We start from the raw sequence: 16,551 nt of genomic DNA, 5'->3' as shown, positions 1-16,551 counted from the left end.
TTTAGGAATTGATGGAAAACAGTACAATGCCTAACTTTGAATCAGTATTTGACTACCACACAACTATTAAGAGTTTAGCTACTAGGAGTTTTTGTCAAGATTGTATTTTCTTTTCCTTTGTTTGTTTTCTATTTACAGTTGTGACAGAATTATGTGAAGCCCAGTGTTCATTTAAGTGAGAAACACCTAGGCTAGATCTAGGCTCAAGGTGGATAGATGCCATCTAAGTATTCTACACAATTGCACAAGTACGCTTCAGACTCTTCAGATCCAAATCTTTTTGATAGTCTTCAGCTGAGACTACACCTAACCCTTTCACTTATGTCTCACATACATTTTGAGGTTTCAGCATTTCCTGAGAACAGGTAGTTATAGTCAAATTTCCTCTTCTCATAAATCCTGAAAATAAGGGTGGGGTGGGAGTAGGAAATAAGTAGTTTCTCGGACTTTGGTGGAGATCCAAGATGGCAGAGTAGATAAACACTGTGCTTGCCTTGTCCTGTGAATACATCAAAATTACAACTAAAGTATATAACTATCAGTCTGGTGAACCATCTGAAGTCTAGCTGACCGGAAGTTTTATAACTAAGAATATAAAAAAGAAGCCACATTGAGACTGGGAGGAGTGAAAACGTGAAATTGGCAAGCCCACCCCCCCATGTGGCAGGTGACAATTGGGAGAGCTATCTCGGCCACAGAGGATCCCTGAAGGAGTGAGGCACCCCAGCCCCACACCAGGCTCCCCAGCCTGGAGTACTGGTGCCAGGAAGAGGAGCCCCCACAACTTCTGGTTGTGAAAAACAGTGGGGATGCCAACCATGCAGGTGGAACAGAAGGCTGTGGGAAATCCAGACGTCTTCTTAAAGGGCCCACATAGGCACTCACCTGGGTTCTGGTGGAGGGACGGTGACTCTGGAGTCATTGGAGACCTTTGGGGAGAGTCTGAGTTGTGTAACTTCGGGGCAAAGACTGGAGGGACAGTCCCCATTTTCCCACATAGAGCCCTTCTCCCGTGCAGCCAGCAGGCAGAAGCCATCTTTCTTGTGTTGTGCCCGCTCCCACAGGCCAAATCTGAATCTGACTGGCCTGGTGAGCTCTACTGCTGCTGACTCACTGAGACCCTGCGTCAATCAACCTGCATAATGCAGGAGGCTTTGTCAGCAGCTGAACCATATGAAAGCCGGCAGGTAGCAGCAGGCCTCAGAGTGTCCTGGCTTTTTGCAGAGCTACCCCAGACCCGGTACTGGTGGAGCCATCCTCAGTTTGCAGCATGGCGTGGCCTCTCCCACGTGCCTCCAGGTACAGCATAGGCAGTGACCAACCATGGACTGCTTTGTAGCTCCTATCAGGGAGTCCCCGGCTGGTCACAGGCAGTGGCTGACCTGGGCCTGCACCAAATCTCCTCCCAAGAGGCCCCAGAACCAACATACTTTGAAGGCTGGCTTCAGAGCAGAGCGGAGCACCACCCAATTAGCCCCACAATCAGTACACACACAAAGGGCTGTCTCAACAGGCACCAGAGCCCGCTGGGTGAATCCCCCTCTGTGACCTAAGCCCCCCCCACACACAGCAGCCTGTAAGCTATAGATGTGGCCAAATGCTACAAGCTGTCAGCCTGAGGGTCAATACCACCTACTGACATGGCAACAGAAATCAAGTCTCAACGACAACAAGGGGACACACACAACCCACACAAGGGACACTCCTGGAGTACCCAGCTCGGGTGACCAGGGAGACTGCACTACTGGGCCCCACAGGGCAAGACTGGGAAATATAGCAGCCCTACCTAATGCATAGAAACAAACACAGACAGGCTGCCAAAATAAGGAAACAAAGACATACATCCCAAATGAAATAACTGGAGAAAACTCTAGAAACAGAGCTAGACAAAATGGAGACAAGCAACCTACCAGAGACAGAGTCAAAAGCAGTCATTACAAGGATGCTCACCTTAGTGAGAACTTCAACAAAGACAGAGCAAGCATAAGAAAGGGCACAGAAACCATAAAAAAGAACCAGTCAGAAGTGAAGATATAATAACTGAAATGAAGAATGCACCAGAAGGAATCACCAACAGACTAGATGAAGCTGAGGATCAAATCAACGATTTGAAAGACAAGGTAAAAGAAAACAGCCATTGGAACAGCAAAAAGAAAAAAGAATCTGAAAAAATGAGGATAGTTTAACAGACCTCTGAGACAACATCAAGTGTACCATCATTTGCATCATAGGGATACCAGAAGGAGAAGAGAGAGAGCCAGGGAACTGAGAATCTATTTGAAGAAATAATGGCTGAAAACCTTCCTAACCTGGCGATGGAAACAGACATACAAGCCCAGGAAACGCAGAAAGTCCCAAACAAGATGAACCCAAACAGGCCCACACCAAGACATATCATAATTAAAATGGCAAAGGTGAAAGGCAAAGAGACAGTCCTAAAAGCAGCAAGGGAAAAGCAGTTACTGTTCCAGAAGGTTATGTTTTTAAAATGTATACATAAGCCTTACTGCAGATAATCTTAAATGCTGCTGCTGCTGCTGCTGCTGATGATGATGATGATGACGACGATAGCTAACTTTTTAGTACTTGTGCCAGGCACCGTTCTAGGTGTTATGCATGTATTATGTCATTTAATCCTCACACATTCAAAAAACTGTCCTTGTTAGGTAAAATTATTCTCATCTTCATTTTACACAGGATACTGAGACACACAAAGTAGTTAGTTAAAGCAATTTTAACATATTTAGCTTATTTAAAGTTAAAACATAAAATTATCCACCTATTGACCAAACTTTTGATTTAGGACCAAGGGCTGCCATTGACACTTGATTTGCTAAGTCACATCATTCTTCTTGTTTAAATTGTACCACAATGTATCATCTACTTAAATTCAGTGACAGTTTAAAGGTTTTGGTTTATATAAAGTCGGTGAGTGCTTAAAAGGACTTACAAAAGCAAGTTAAATGCAGGATCCTTCCAGATTTTTTACACCCACCCCAGGCAATATTTCACAGTTATGTACCCCATTCCTATTTAAACCAAAATTTGTTTTAGTGATTCACCTTTACAAAATCTTTCCAAAGCACTCAACTTGAATTTCATTAAATCAACAACCCTTTATACTTTTTACTCATATTTCATCAGTCTGCATAGTTAAATGACAATTGCACATTTGACTGGAATAAACAAAACTGAAGACACACACAAATGACTCTAGATAAGCATACCATCAGGTAAACAGATAAATAGAAATGTACCATTTTTCAGAGAGTGTCCTATTGGCCTAAAGCAGAGATTGGCTTCTACTATAGTCAGAGCTTCCCTATTCACAAAGAATACTATTTAATAAGTATATTACATTTCTGGAAGAATGGATTTACAATTGAAAATACAATTAAATTTGATAGAGGGGTTTACAATAATACCAAAATTCTATACTAGAAAGGTAACACATTCCTTCTTATCTTTCTTAATTGGAAATCCTAGGAGACGCCTTCACTGATAAAAACTAATCACAAAATTCTACCCCAAACTCAATTAAGTATAAGGAAACCCTTCCCAAAGCATAAACATAAACACAAACTTATAATTAATAAAAGAAGACACTTCCTACGAAAGGAAACCATCACCTTATGTGGGAAAAAACTGAATTTAAGGTTCAGGTTCAGCCACTTACTACTTGTTTGATGTGGGGTAAGTTACTTCATCTCCCTGAGCTGTAGTATCCTTATCTGAAAAAGAAGAGAAAAATACCTGTTCTCCCCATCTCACAGAACTATGATCAGAACTATATAAAATAAAATCCATGAAAAAACTCTAGAAACTATCAATCATCATACACACGTAAATTATTATTACTGGAAATCCTAGTTTGTATTTTGGACACAGAACTTTAGAGTCTGGGGAGGTTATTTCACAAATGATGAAGCTGAGAGCCAAAAGCCTAAATTACTTTCCTTCTTACAATGGCATGGATGACAGAGCAGAAAGAGAATTCTTGATTAACCAGGAAGAGAATATCACAGTCGTGGGAGTGGGATCAATTGGAGATTCATGGAAGCCAAAGTGCCCAGAATGAATTAATGCTGCAGTGTAGATGGTGATCAGAAACAAAATTTTAAGCTGAGCAGTTTCATACAATAAGTCTTGGCAATGACTTTGGTCAAGATATTAGAGAAGAGATTAAAACATTAACCAAAAAAAAGTTCAACTATACCAAACGGAGATTATTATTTCATATTTTACAACAAAATTTTGATGCGTTTTCAAACTAAAAAAAAGGGGGGGGAGGAGAATTTGAGATAATTCTCGTATTTATGCTATTCCTTTCTACTGGTCAGAATAATTAACCATAGGTTAGGAAGTTAAGAAAACAATAGGATGGACGTCAGTGAAGTTCAAGTACTTTAATTGGATTCCTTTGGATATAGTTTGTTTCTTTTTTTTTTCTGGTCATGAATCCAGCAGGGGAAAGTGATCTAACAGAGACCACGGCACGAAGGGACAGACCCTGAGAGCCTGTCTCTCCATGATGACTGCTCTTGTGCATCCAGGCCGCCTATTGAAACTAACAATGCCTGCTGCTGCTGCCGAAGAGGATCATCCAAACTCTGAAAATGAAACACATCACACAAAGGGATGAAAGAATTCTTATTCCACAGGGTTTAGCGTGCAGCTGGTCATGCATGCCAGAGAGATGTGCCATGAGGATGAGAAAGAAGCTTCCAAAGAGAATGGCTGGGGCAGCCAATGGACATTTTTAAATACTTAGCAAACTATTCTTTTGAAACTAAGGCAAATAACTAGACTTCTTTGTAGCGGAACTTGGGAGAGTCAGAGTTTGTTAATCTCTGCAATTCATCCAGGTGTAAATATTCTTGTGACTAAAACAAACTTAGAAAATTTCTAATTGGTTATATACGTTTGGGGTGCCTCATTTATAGTAAGAGATCATATTATGTAATTGATTTTACCCCTCTGGGCTAGAGCTCAACGTTACTTCAAAGTTTAGAATTGTATGCAGGAATAGATGCAGGTTTTTTCTGTGACGGACGTAAGTACACTGAATAATAAGCTTGTTATACAAAACAGCACACTGGTTAAGATGTTGAGGGCAGATCAGCAGGGAAACTGATATGACTCTCATCACATGGCATCAGGTCCAATGGTCCCTAACAGTCTGGAATAGCTGTACCGAGTAAGTTCGCTCACAAAAGCTGTTCCAAATAGTTGAAAGTTATAAGAACCTTCCCTGCTGCCACCATTGCTCCTGGCCCCTCAGCTGATCCCAGCAAGGCACAATGCAGTTTTTCAGCTGCCTTGGATATCAGTTGTCTAAAGGAGTACCAAAAGCAGCAATACCTAGGGCTTTGGAAAGACGTGCCACAATAAGACATCAGCCTTCTATTCTCTGATTAACTTACCTGTCAAAACCACAAACATCTGCCCTTTCTCCCCACTCCTTTCCCACATCTGTTCCAAAAAGCTCATCTTCCTCTGCTTACTGGTGAGAAACTCCATTGCATACAGCAATACACACATCAGACAGCAATCCATTTCTACCTGTAATAAATACCATTGATTCTGAATAACTCTGCCAACAGCAAATGTGTAGCCTTATGGAAGTTACTTAATCTAATTTAGTCTTAGATTCCTCATTGATAAAATGTAAATAATATCGGCCTTATGAGATTGTTGTGAACAATAATAAGATAATATTTATCTCATAGTTCAGTTACCAGCACAAAGGGTGATTCAATAAATGGTAGTCATGGTGTGTGTCATTCTTTATAAAGGAGTAACAAATAGTTCACATAAGAAACTGAAATGAGAAATAGAATAAAATATTTTTAAAAAGAAATCCCCCTACCTGTCAGCATGTTATTGTTGTTATTGTATTGTTGATTCAAACATTGTGTCATTTTTCTCAGGTTAGATCACACTTTACAAGCAGCACTATTTCCTTAGAGGATTATGCAGAACTGAACAAAACTCAGTGGGAGAAATACTTCCTATACACATATTCAGTCCGTTATTTCTAATTAATGGCCTTCAGACCACTGTAAACAAGTTCTTGGTATAAGTGTTTTAACTCTCAAAGAGCTACTATTATATTTTATGCACAAGTGTTCGGCATTGGAGAGTATCCATAATTGTCCTAATGTTTGTTGTTGCCCCACTTCTACTCTCTTAGTAGCTCTTCTAACTTCTCTCAAAAAGAAAAGACAATTTGGATGGAAATTGATACTACAAAATCAAAGTTAAAATTTATTTGAGAAAAATTCTCACTCTAGGTCATTCTACAGGTGCTGTCATTCAACTGCACAAAATGAATGTTTAGCCCTGAGTTCATTACCAACATCTTCTAAAGACTAAAAGTAGCAATCTTTCAGAAAAACCTAAAAACTAACAGGGAAAGAAAGATACATATAAGTATAGTATCCAAAGAAAAGAGATTATAATGAGAAAAAATGTACGTAAAAAGAGACTGATATGTACAGATGAAAACTATCACTACATGATAAAATAAAAAACTATAATTCATTTTATAGAAAATATTTTAAATTCAAGCTTTATTTTAGTAAAAAAAAAAAGACACTAAAACAGAATTTAAAGAAATCCCTAACATTATTTACCTCTTTACATTGTGAAATTTTACTCTCAAATAAATGGTCCTTCTCTATTCCTACTGTTATTGCCTAGAATCCTAAATATGTAATCTAATTATTTTCAATTACTAACCTCTGTCAGCCATATTTATGCTTCTCAAGTTATCTTCTTTAAAAAAAAAAAAAAGGCTCACGGAATTTCCCTTACCTCCTCAAAAATCTTGAGTGGTTTTCACTGATTAAAATCCAAACTCTAGCTTAGCATTCAAAATCTTTCACAGTATGGTACTAAAGTACAATTCACAGGGATTAAATTCAATGTAAAAGATATTAACTGCCCGCTATGTTCCAGACTCCAAACAGAGTAGTGGGTTGGTAGTGGGGATAAAGATGAACCAGACGTAGTCCCGTTCTCAGAGAAGCCAGTGTAATGAGGTGACAGATACGTAAACTAAAACTTGTAATGCAGTGTAGTGAATACAAAGGCTAACTGAATTAAATGATAAATCCTACGCTCAATGAGGAGAAAAGTAAAAGTAATACGTTGATCTTCTGCTCCCAAAAATGATGGGGTAACAGAAACAGGACTTAGCTTTCTGTCTTAAAAAACTAAAAACTGGACAAAATAATGGTTTCCAGACACTGGACAACAGGCAGCACATGACAAGCTCCGCCCTACCATTGGAGCTTACTGCCTAGAAAGTTACCCGGCCACAACTCCGGGAGGGAGAACCCAACCAGAGCCTGCTTTGCCCAGGGCCACACTGCTGACACCGAGGGAGCCAGGCTTCACATACAAGTCTCTGACTACAACATCCCCAGGAGTTTTAATTTTTACTTTTCTACCACCGTTAAATATTGGCTTAGATTATACCTTCAACCTAGAAATCAACTCACTCCTACTCTTGTATTCTTCCCTGCCCTATAGAAATTATGATTCAAGGTTTCAGTTTAAACATTACTTCATCCAATAAAGCTCCTCTAATTCTATTGCCCCCAGACATACAGTAAGAATTAGTATTATCATCCTCTATAATACTGTATTACTTTGTTTTTATTGTTTTATGGCATTAATTTTATTCTGCTTTATCTAATAATAACATTAATGTTAATTAACATTTATTGAGTGCTCACTACGTTATTGCTCTAAATGCTGTACACGTACCAAATCATTTAATCCTCAAGACAATCCTATGCACTAGGCATTATTTTCAGCTTCATTTTGTAGGTAAGGAAACTGAAACAGTTTCAGACTAAATAACTTGCCTGAAGTGACATAACTATCAGGTTGGTGCAAAAGTAATTGTGGTTTAAAAGGTTAAAAAAAAAAATTGCAAAAGCCACAATTACTTTTGCACCAACCTAATAGTAAATTTCAGAGCAGGGATTCAAACCAAATAATCTGGCTCCAAAGTCCTTACACATTACCTAGTGGTTTGCTGTCTGAATTGTCTACTAGACTTCTTGAGTAGAGGCAGTTCATCTAACTAATCTTGCCATTTTAATATCTCATATTACCCAGAACAATGTTTTATACCTAATAGATACTCTATGTTGTTTTCCATATGAATGAATGAACAAAGGGACACTGAGAGGCTGTGGAGGGCTAATTACATTCAATGCTAAGCCAGAACACTGGGACACTAAACTATGGACAAAATGTACCTATAATTCTCTGAAAGAAATTATTTTTCATCCTTGCAGCGCCACAGAAATTTCATCCACAAGCAATTAAAGCTTTCGCATGCTCCAGTGATAGAGTCTTACCTCACCCTTAGCTAGTTTCAATATTGGCAAATAATAGGTATATAATTTTATGATTATTCTTAAATGACCATCATGAGACATATTTCATACATTTATTCTAAGCATAGAACAATATAACCAGTTAGAATATATGCAGGTGGGAAATATGTGTAGGTGGTGGGAGTGAAGAACTAGCAAAGGTAATAATAAAATAATAGCAAGAAAAATAACTACCATTTTCAAGCACTTATCATGAGCCAGGCACCTGTATTATCATTAGTACCGGCATCACAATGCCAGTACATTATCTCACTTAACCCTCACAACTGCCATCAGGAGAAATAAGATAAGCCCTGAAATTCTGGCATTCTCAATTTTAAACAATAGATTTTTTTCAGATGAATTCAAAAAGCGTATTTGCAATGTTGATATCCATTTTATTAAATTAGCGAAGAAGCTTAAAAGTCATAGAACCACCATATTGGACAACTTTTTTTATCAATTACTGTTTTCCATCAACTTTATCAAAAATGTTACATAACAGGTTGGCAAGCATTATTATTCTGCTTACATCAATAAATACCATCACAAGTTCATATGTGTTCAGTATTTACCCTACATGACCTCAATTCACAAGTCGGTACATTGTTTACTAAGAAAAGTTGCCAGATTCTTGCAGTAGAACATAACGGTTACAGGACTTTAAATTAGATGATCATATCCATTCAGGTCATTAACAAGTGCTGGAATCAATACACTCTATGAACTGCTCTGAATCATCACTCTAGGTGTCAAGAAGTTCCCTGTACTTACTCTCCAAGCTAAGGAGTCTTGCATGCAATAATTATAATTAAAACAGAAGTAATGGAAATACATGTGCACAGCTACAAAATACCCTAATCTCAGAGTTACTCTTCAGTCCTAGTCTCTTAAATCACGAAGGTTTACCAGGAAGTGTAAGTTTTTTTATTCCTTTAATTCACTCCACTCTTGCAGTAAAAACTCTGATTCCATAAACCTTCAATAATTCAATAGTATATTAGCAATACTTTAAAGAATAATAATGATAATAACATATCATGTCATATCACATTATATTTACATTGTTTAATGAATATCAGTAGTCAAGTGCTTATTACGTGCTGGGCTCTTTAATAATAGGCCCTTTATTATATGATCTCATTTACTCTCTGTCACTCTGGGAGTTTGGTTTTCTTATCTGCACTTTACAGATCAGGAAAATGGCTCAGAATAACCTGTCCATGGTCTCACAGATACCAAGCACTGTGCTACCACAAACAACAAGAAAATTTTGCCAACTGGGTGTTCACAAAATTAACCTACAAAAATCAATAGCTTTTCCTATACAGAAACAAAACGCCAGTGAGAAAATATAGGGAAGAGAAGACTTTGTTTAGGAGAGTAAGTAATTTAAAAAGTAAGTAAGCAAGTAAATAAATACATGAATAGAACACCAAGCAACAAACTTAGTAACAAATATTTAAAACCTCTATAAGGAAAACTATACATTTCTAAAAGACACAAAACTTACTGAACACATGGAAAGAAAATGCAAATTCTTAGATAAAGAGATTCAACCTCATAAAGATATTAACTGTCCCTATGTTAATTCATATTTTATCATAATTCCAATAAAAATACAATCAGGGTTTTTCTTGGTTAATTATAAAGTTCATTGGGAATAACAAGTGAGCAAGAAAAGCCAGGAAAATCATGAAAAAGAAAAGCAATGCCAGGGGTGGGGGTTAAAGGCTTTCATTTCAGATATCAAAATATATTCCAAAGCCTCTATAATCAAAATAATGTGATAATGACATATGAATAGAAAGACCAATGGCACACAACAGGGTGATAAAGACACAATATGATATATAGATGATGTATTACAGAATTGTACACTTGAAACCGATGTAACTTTACTAACCATCGTCACCCCAATAAGCTTTAATAAAAAAATAAAATAAAATAACCAGATAATAAATTTTGGGTTGTCATAAAAAATATATAGGTACGATTGCATTAAAAAATTAAAATAGAAAACCATGAAAGTACCGGAAGAAAACATAAATGAATTCCTTTAGACCAAACTGGAAGTGGAAAAAAATTTTTCCTACATATGCCTCAATGACATAAGACCCAACGAAGTCAACTAAGCAATATTAAGGGCCAGTGCCTCTTTTGGTCAGGTAAATCATCATCCTTATGGATTCTATGGGAAGCAAAATCTAACACACCTCAGGAATCACAGAAATTCTAGAATTATTCAGTAGATCAAACTCTAATACCTTCACCTTCTTCATCATCATTTTTAAACTCCAGCAGAAAGAGTGCAGTGATATAACCAAAACCTAGGAGAACCTAAACCACACCGGCAGCATTTAGTTAGAAATAAACGTCACTACCCCATATTCCAATTCACATCCAAGACTTCTCCTTGCATTTCAGTCTATGCATACTTTTAAAAGGGATTACAATCTTTGAATACCTTAATCCACTATTTATATTTAAAAATGCCTAAGTGACTTCTTTGTGCTACAGGGCAGGGGCCCTTAATAGATATTTAGATTTATCCTATAATTAAAAAATAATAATAATGCAAATGTATGCAAAAGCTCTGTAAACAATATTTTCAAAAAATGTGTTGTGGAGAAGGACCTCTGGTGTCCAGCTGGATTCAAGCCTAGAGCCGGCTGCTGACTGCACGGCATCTGAGTCCAGGATGAGGCAGCATCCTGCCTACTTTGACGTTTTTGACTTCACCATAAAAGGTGTCAAGCCTCTAACATTTGCAAAGGTTGTGTTTAGGAAGAAAAATCTTGGTTGTTTTACATTTTTCCCAATACATTTCAAGAAGCATGATATAGATTCTTTGGACACTGAGTACATTATTACTGACTGGCAAGAATGTATCTCAGACACAATAGTTACAGTGTCTGATTGGTGTCTCCTGTCTCCGGAACATATAGATAACATCTACATTTATAAAAATGAGTAGCATCTCCAGAAGTAGCTTCTGAAAAAGCTTTTTAAGAAACAACATAAAAATGGTACATTGGCAAAAGACATGATCACAGCCTTGCTGTACACTAACATTGCTTTGCAAATGAAAACCTGCACTATTCCTTATGATCAGGGTTTCACCCATTTATTTGGTTAATCATTCAACTGGCTAAACAGACCTCTAATTTGAAAATAAAAACCAATTGATGCAATCACAAACAAGTTCTAAAATTGCGGTTTATAAAAATTGAAATCTTGTTCTAAGCCAAAACACACACACAGTTACCTTTTCCTAATCAGAGCATTCATTTCTCCTCATTATGATCTCACAAGCACATTAAAATCTTATTAACATTAATTACTTCTGAGCGCCTATGCATGAGCAGTGACAGTCGTAAGCGTGCGCGTGTCTGGATCATATCTACATTTATATACCTTACTGCACTTTGCTTATAAAACATGTGAAAATATTTCTGCTAACACCAATTAGCTAATTTCACACACACACAGATAGTAAACTGCTGTCTCACTGCACAGCTTATCAGAGACCAGTAAACATATGGACAAACGGACGGAAAAGAAAGCAGAAACACCTCTTGAATGCAAGAACTAAAACGCCTTATATTGAGCCTTAATTCTTGAGGTGAAAACAAGTTGGGAGAACAAAATAGCAAAAAATTAAAAATCATTAAAAATTATGAAACCAAGCATTCTATTTTCTACACAGATGGGTTCAACGACAAAAATGATAGAGACAAAGAAAAACTGGCAAGCAAAAAGCAGCAGACACAGGAGAGATAGAGACAGATAAACAAAGAGACAGAAATGAAAGTGTCTTTCTTTACATGTGTACACATGCACGCATACACAACACACACAAACACACACACACATACACACACACACACACACACACACACCTGTGCCATATAATTATACTCAGATTATAATTTGAACAAAAACAACATAAACTTCACTCTGGCCATAAAGGTAAGAATAATAGCACACTGCACCTCAAAATCAAACAGGTCTATCTTTACAAGCAAATAAAATTCCTGCTCAACCCGTGATTTATGGATTCTATTTATACCAAGAATGTTATATATAGGAGCCATTCATCCCTACAACAGAAACTCAGTGTAAATGCAGAAAAGTAGGCAGTTACAGCCACAAAACTACATATAATCCTTGTATCTATTCTTCACACTACCTTTCTCTCAGCATCCAACCATTTTATCATTCACACATACACTCCATCAAATTACGTCCTTCCCACTATCATCTGCCTTTTAGTAGGAATATGCATAAATAACCACTGATCATCACATCTGCATTTTCTTGTTTGATCTGTGTCTATCTTCTCTTCACAGCCTATGGTTTACACTAAATCCAAAGACCTATAAAATGCCATTGTATCCATATCCACACATTCTATCCTGAGTCTTTCTGCCATCTTTAATTTCCTTGTTGCCACTGACCACTATCTCAACTATCTCACTATATCATTTCCCAAAGAAAATATTTCAAAATTCCTATGGACACCAGGCACCTGCCAATAAAAGAGATCATGTTTAGTTCCATAATGACTTTTTCAGTGAGAAAAACACTTACTTTCATTGAGTCATAATGCCTATGTTTGTAGCAACAAGGAAATAATATAACTTAATCCTAGGAGTGTTTTAACAATTGATTATACTCATTCAATGATTTTAGAATGCTTGACTAAGAATAAAATACAGAACGAAGATGAGACAGTCAACCATCCAGCACAATTAATGCTCAAGTTGATGTAAGCAATCATAGCTCATTCTGTAATTCCAATGTTCTATCAGTTATCCAGCAGCCTCGTCAACCTATAGCGTGGGGCTCGATGACACATGGCAGTGCAAGTGTGTACCCTCCAGGAGTGCTATGTAACAGAGGTCTAAGTGCTCTCTCTGGAGTGTATAATGTCTTTTAGAGAAGAAACGGTAGGGAGTAACATTTTGAATCTTTATAAAATAGTATTTAAAATACAGGACATCGATATCAATAAAAAGTTTAAATGGTAGCCAAAAATATACTGTATTTTAATGTTATTCATCATGCTCAAAACTGAACAAAATATAGCAGACATTCTCTGGGAAACCTAAAATATGCTAATATAAACATAATTAGCAAATGAAGTGTTAAAGGTTTTTGGTTTTTTGTTTTTCCAAATAAACTAGAGGATAATAAAATAAGGCTGAATACAATAAAATGCTATTTAAAGATGAGCAAAAGTTATTCTAAGTAATTGCCAATTTACCATAACAATTTAAAATAAAACTGAAATTACCTTACTGATGAAGTTTACATAGACTTTATATAGGTCAGTAGCAATTGTTACAGCAGCATTTATGACTGGCAAATATTCTGATTTACCAGATTTATCAAACAGAATCAAGTGTGTCCTTTACAAGAAACCCTACAGAGCTGAGAAAAAAATATGTAAACCTAAAAAAATAGTGGTTACCTATCATAACACAATCGCATTTTGTTTTAAAAATATATTCATTTGTAATTAGTAAACACTTAAATATTTGTTTATCGATCATTAATAGCTTAAGAGAAATTGGAAACCCAAAATTAAAGTATTAGCAACCACTGTCAAATGAAGATCATTCTGATTTTATTTTTAAATCTCTAAATTTATAGATGAGTGGGAAAATATGAGATTTCTCCAAAAAAATCAATTATTATAGACATTTTCAAAAATATATTGCATTGAGATAGACTCCTAACGATCAGAGAAGTATGGAAAAAGAGGAGGCCACAAAGAAATAATCTTGGGTAAACGTTAAAAGAACCACCGCGCTATATTTTCAGTTGCAGATGCTCCCCAACGATCTACTGACATATGACCATGACAGAACTAGCAAACAGTTCAAAAATAGCTTGACGCTTAGAACCCACCTTCCCTCTCATAAACGCCACATCACCAAACATGATGATTACATGGCCAAATTTCAACATCAAAGGTACATTGAACCAGATCTAAGAATCATGGTCTTTGTTTTCTAGTAAAAGCTAATAAGCTGGTGTTTACTTAACTCTTTCCTGTTTTTTTGGGGGGAGGGGACTTCTCAAGGATTACTGAAATTGGAGACTACAAATGAAAAAGATCGTTCATCATTTCCAAAAAAGATATTCATCCAGATTGCCCTCGAATCCGTGAAATCTGAGATGCCTAAGGAGTCTTCTTTGTGAAAGCCTTACAAATATATCCAAAGATGGTGAGTCCCATATGGCTCTGATAAATGAAACCCGTTATTGTGAATTTCAAGCTTCTCTTTAAAACAAAACACTATTGGTTGAATTTGGTGTTCATGAAATAAAACACTAATTGCGTGGCCTAACAACACTCTGAATCCTCTCCCTAGCAGACATTTTAAGTTGTGCCAAATTGGTTTTGGGATGTGAACAAATATCCTGGAGCCAGACTCTCACATGCACGCACTACTCCCTGGAAGTAAGTTGGACACTCTTGGAAACTGCATTAACTCTTTCAGGCCACCAGGGAACCTAGCTCTCACTAAAATAAAGTCTTCTTTTAAGATGAAAAAAAGTCCTTCTGTTTAAAGTTAAATCCAAGTAAAAGGTAAATAGTAAAAACTGATTTTTACCCAGTTTAACACTAAAGTATCCACAGTTATAAGATAGCCTCTATACCCCAATGGATGCTTATTCAAATGCATCCAGAAATTCTTAGTCCTCTTTTCCTATGTGTGCATAATTTCCAAGACCTTAATAAGAGTTGTGTGCATTCAGGAGAAGAGAATTCATTTTAAGCTTAATATGAGACATTTGCCTCAGGAAGAATGATAAGAAACTTTTGTTTCTTTGGTAACCACTTTCACCTTATTATAAAAGGAAACATTTTGAATTTTTGTTTCACCACCAGATATAATTTCCACACTAGAATTTTTTTCTATGGTTTTTCCAACCTGGTTCAGAAAGATGCCTACAACCCTGGAACTGCATATTTAAGTGGCAATTAATCTAATCACAGCTCATTCTCACTCAAATTTAAGAATTAATAAAAACAATTTTTAAAATTACCTAAATGTACGAAAAAATTTGTAACCATCAGCTTCTTTCTTTCTTCTTTTTTCCCAGCCTTAATTTCTTCGAAAGCAAAGTAATTTCTTAGGAACAAGTTGTTACCTTTTTAGGGAATTTTAATTAAGCATTTTATTTGCAGTATGCTGAAAATAACATTTCCCCCTTTTAGCTCACTGATAAATATCCTGGATTATATTTGTCCTGAAGATTCCCCAAACTCCACTAACTATAATTTACACTTTTAGGTCACTGTCATATACAGTCGTCACTCTCCTCTTTCATCTTAAAGGCTTATAAAGATATAGATAAAAGGAAAATTACTTTTTTGGTTAGAAAATAACTAAATGCCTGTGAAGAGGGGTTTTTTAAACCACTTCAAGTGTAAGCCTTTGTGATATAATTCTTAGAGAACCATACTAAATTTCCTGCCAATTGGTGTGAATTTAAGAGTATTACCAGAAGCCTACATTCCATTTCTATCAAACAATTAGCCTATGTGTGCTGCTATCACTGACTCTATTACTAAGACATAAAAACCAACAACTACCTCCTAAGACTCTAAAAGGAAACGAGCTGCTATGTGTAAGTAGATACCGTAGGACACATTCGGTGAATCAAATATGTAGTTCCTTCTGACCTCAATCAATTCAAACTGAAATTCTTAGACTAGAAGCCAAGTCTGCAGATGGGTCAATATGAGGACATACACTTGAATTTCACTGGGATTTTGAAGTTCTGAGTAAATATTTCCTAATAATAATTTAGGGGGTCCAATAGTGCACTGGGGCCTGTTCGTACCATGTCAGATACAATGGCATTACTTCTAAGCTCTACTACATATTCATGTAGGTAGTTAGTTGCTGGTAACCAAATAAAACTCATTCTAGTTGAGTTTGTTTGGTATCTAGAAACAAATGGCAATACTCATCAGGCACCTCAACATCAAAAATGCTTTACCTTATTTTTTCCAGAAAATATTTATTATGTAAGTGAGAAATTGACTCAATCTACACTCACAGCTTTGACAGAGTGATACTAGGGCCAAGAAACAATTTTTCCACCAGTTCCAAACCGAGGGGATATTTGGGGGCAG

General features: G+C 36.5%; 1 protein-coding gene across 8 annotated transcripts in view; it reads right to left on the bottom strand.

The window, feature by feature from the left end:
* ZBTB20 (zinc finger and BTB domain containing 20) overlaps nt 1-16,551 on the bottom strand; it is a 777,577-nt gene that overhangs the window by 706,335 nt on the left and 54,691 nt on the right. Inside the window, exon 1 of one of the 8 annotated variants that reach the window (XM_088794109.1) lies at nt 3,677-3,726. The exons of the other annotated variants lie outside the window; for them this stretch is intronic. The gene's annotated coding sequence lies outside the window, so the exon portion shown is untranslated. Of the gene's footprint in view, nt 1-3,676; nt 3,727-16,551 lie in introns of those variants that run through there. 8 annotated transcript variants of the gene reach the window in all.

The sequence above is a fragment of the Rhinolophus sinicus genome, chromosome 17 (assembly GCF_057876585.1).
Source record: "Rhinolophus sinicus isolate RSI-liver-muscle chromosome 17, RSI-T2T, whole genome shotgun sequence".
In the NCBI taxonomy this organism is placed as follows: domain Eukaryota; kingdom Metazoa; phylum Chordata; class Mammalia; order Chiroptera; family Rhinolophidae; genus Rhinolophus; species Rhinolophus sinicus.
This window is presented reverse-complemented; position numbering and strand designations above follow the sequence as displayed.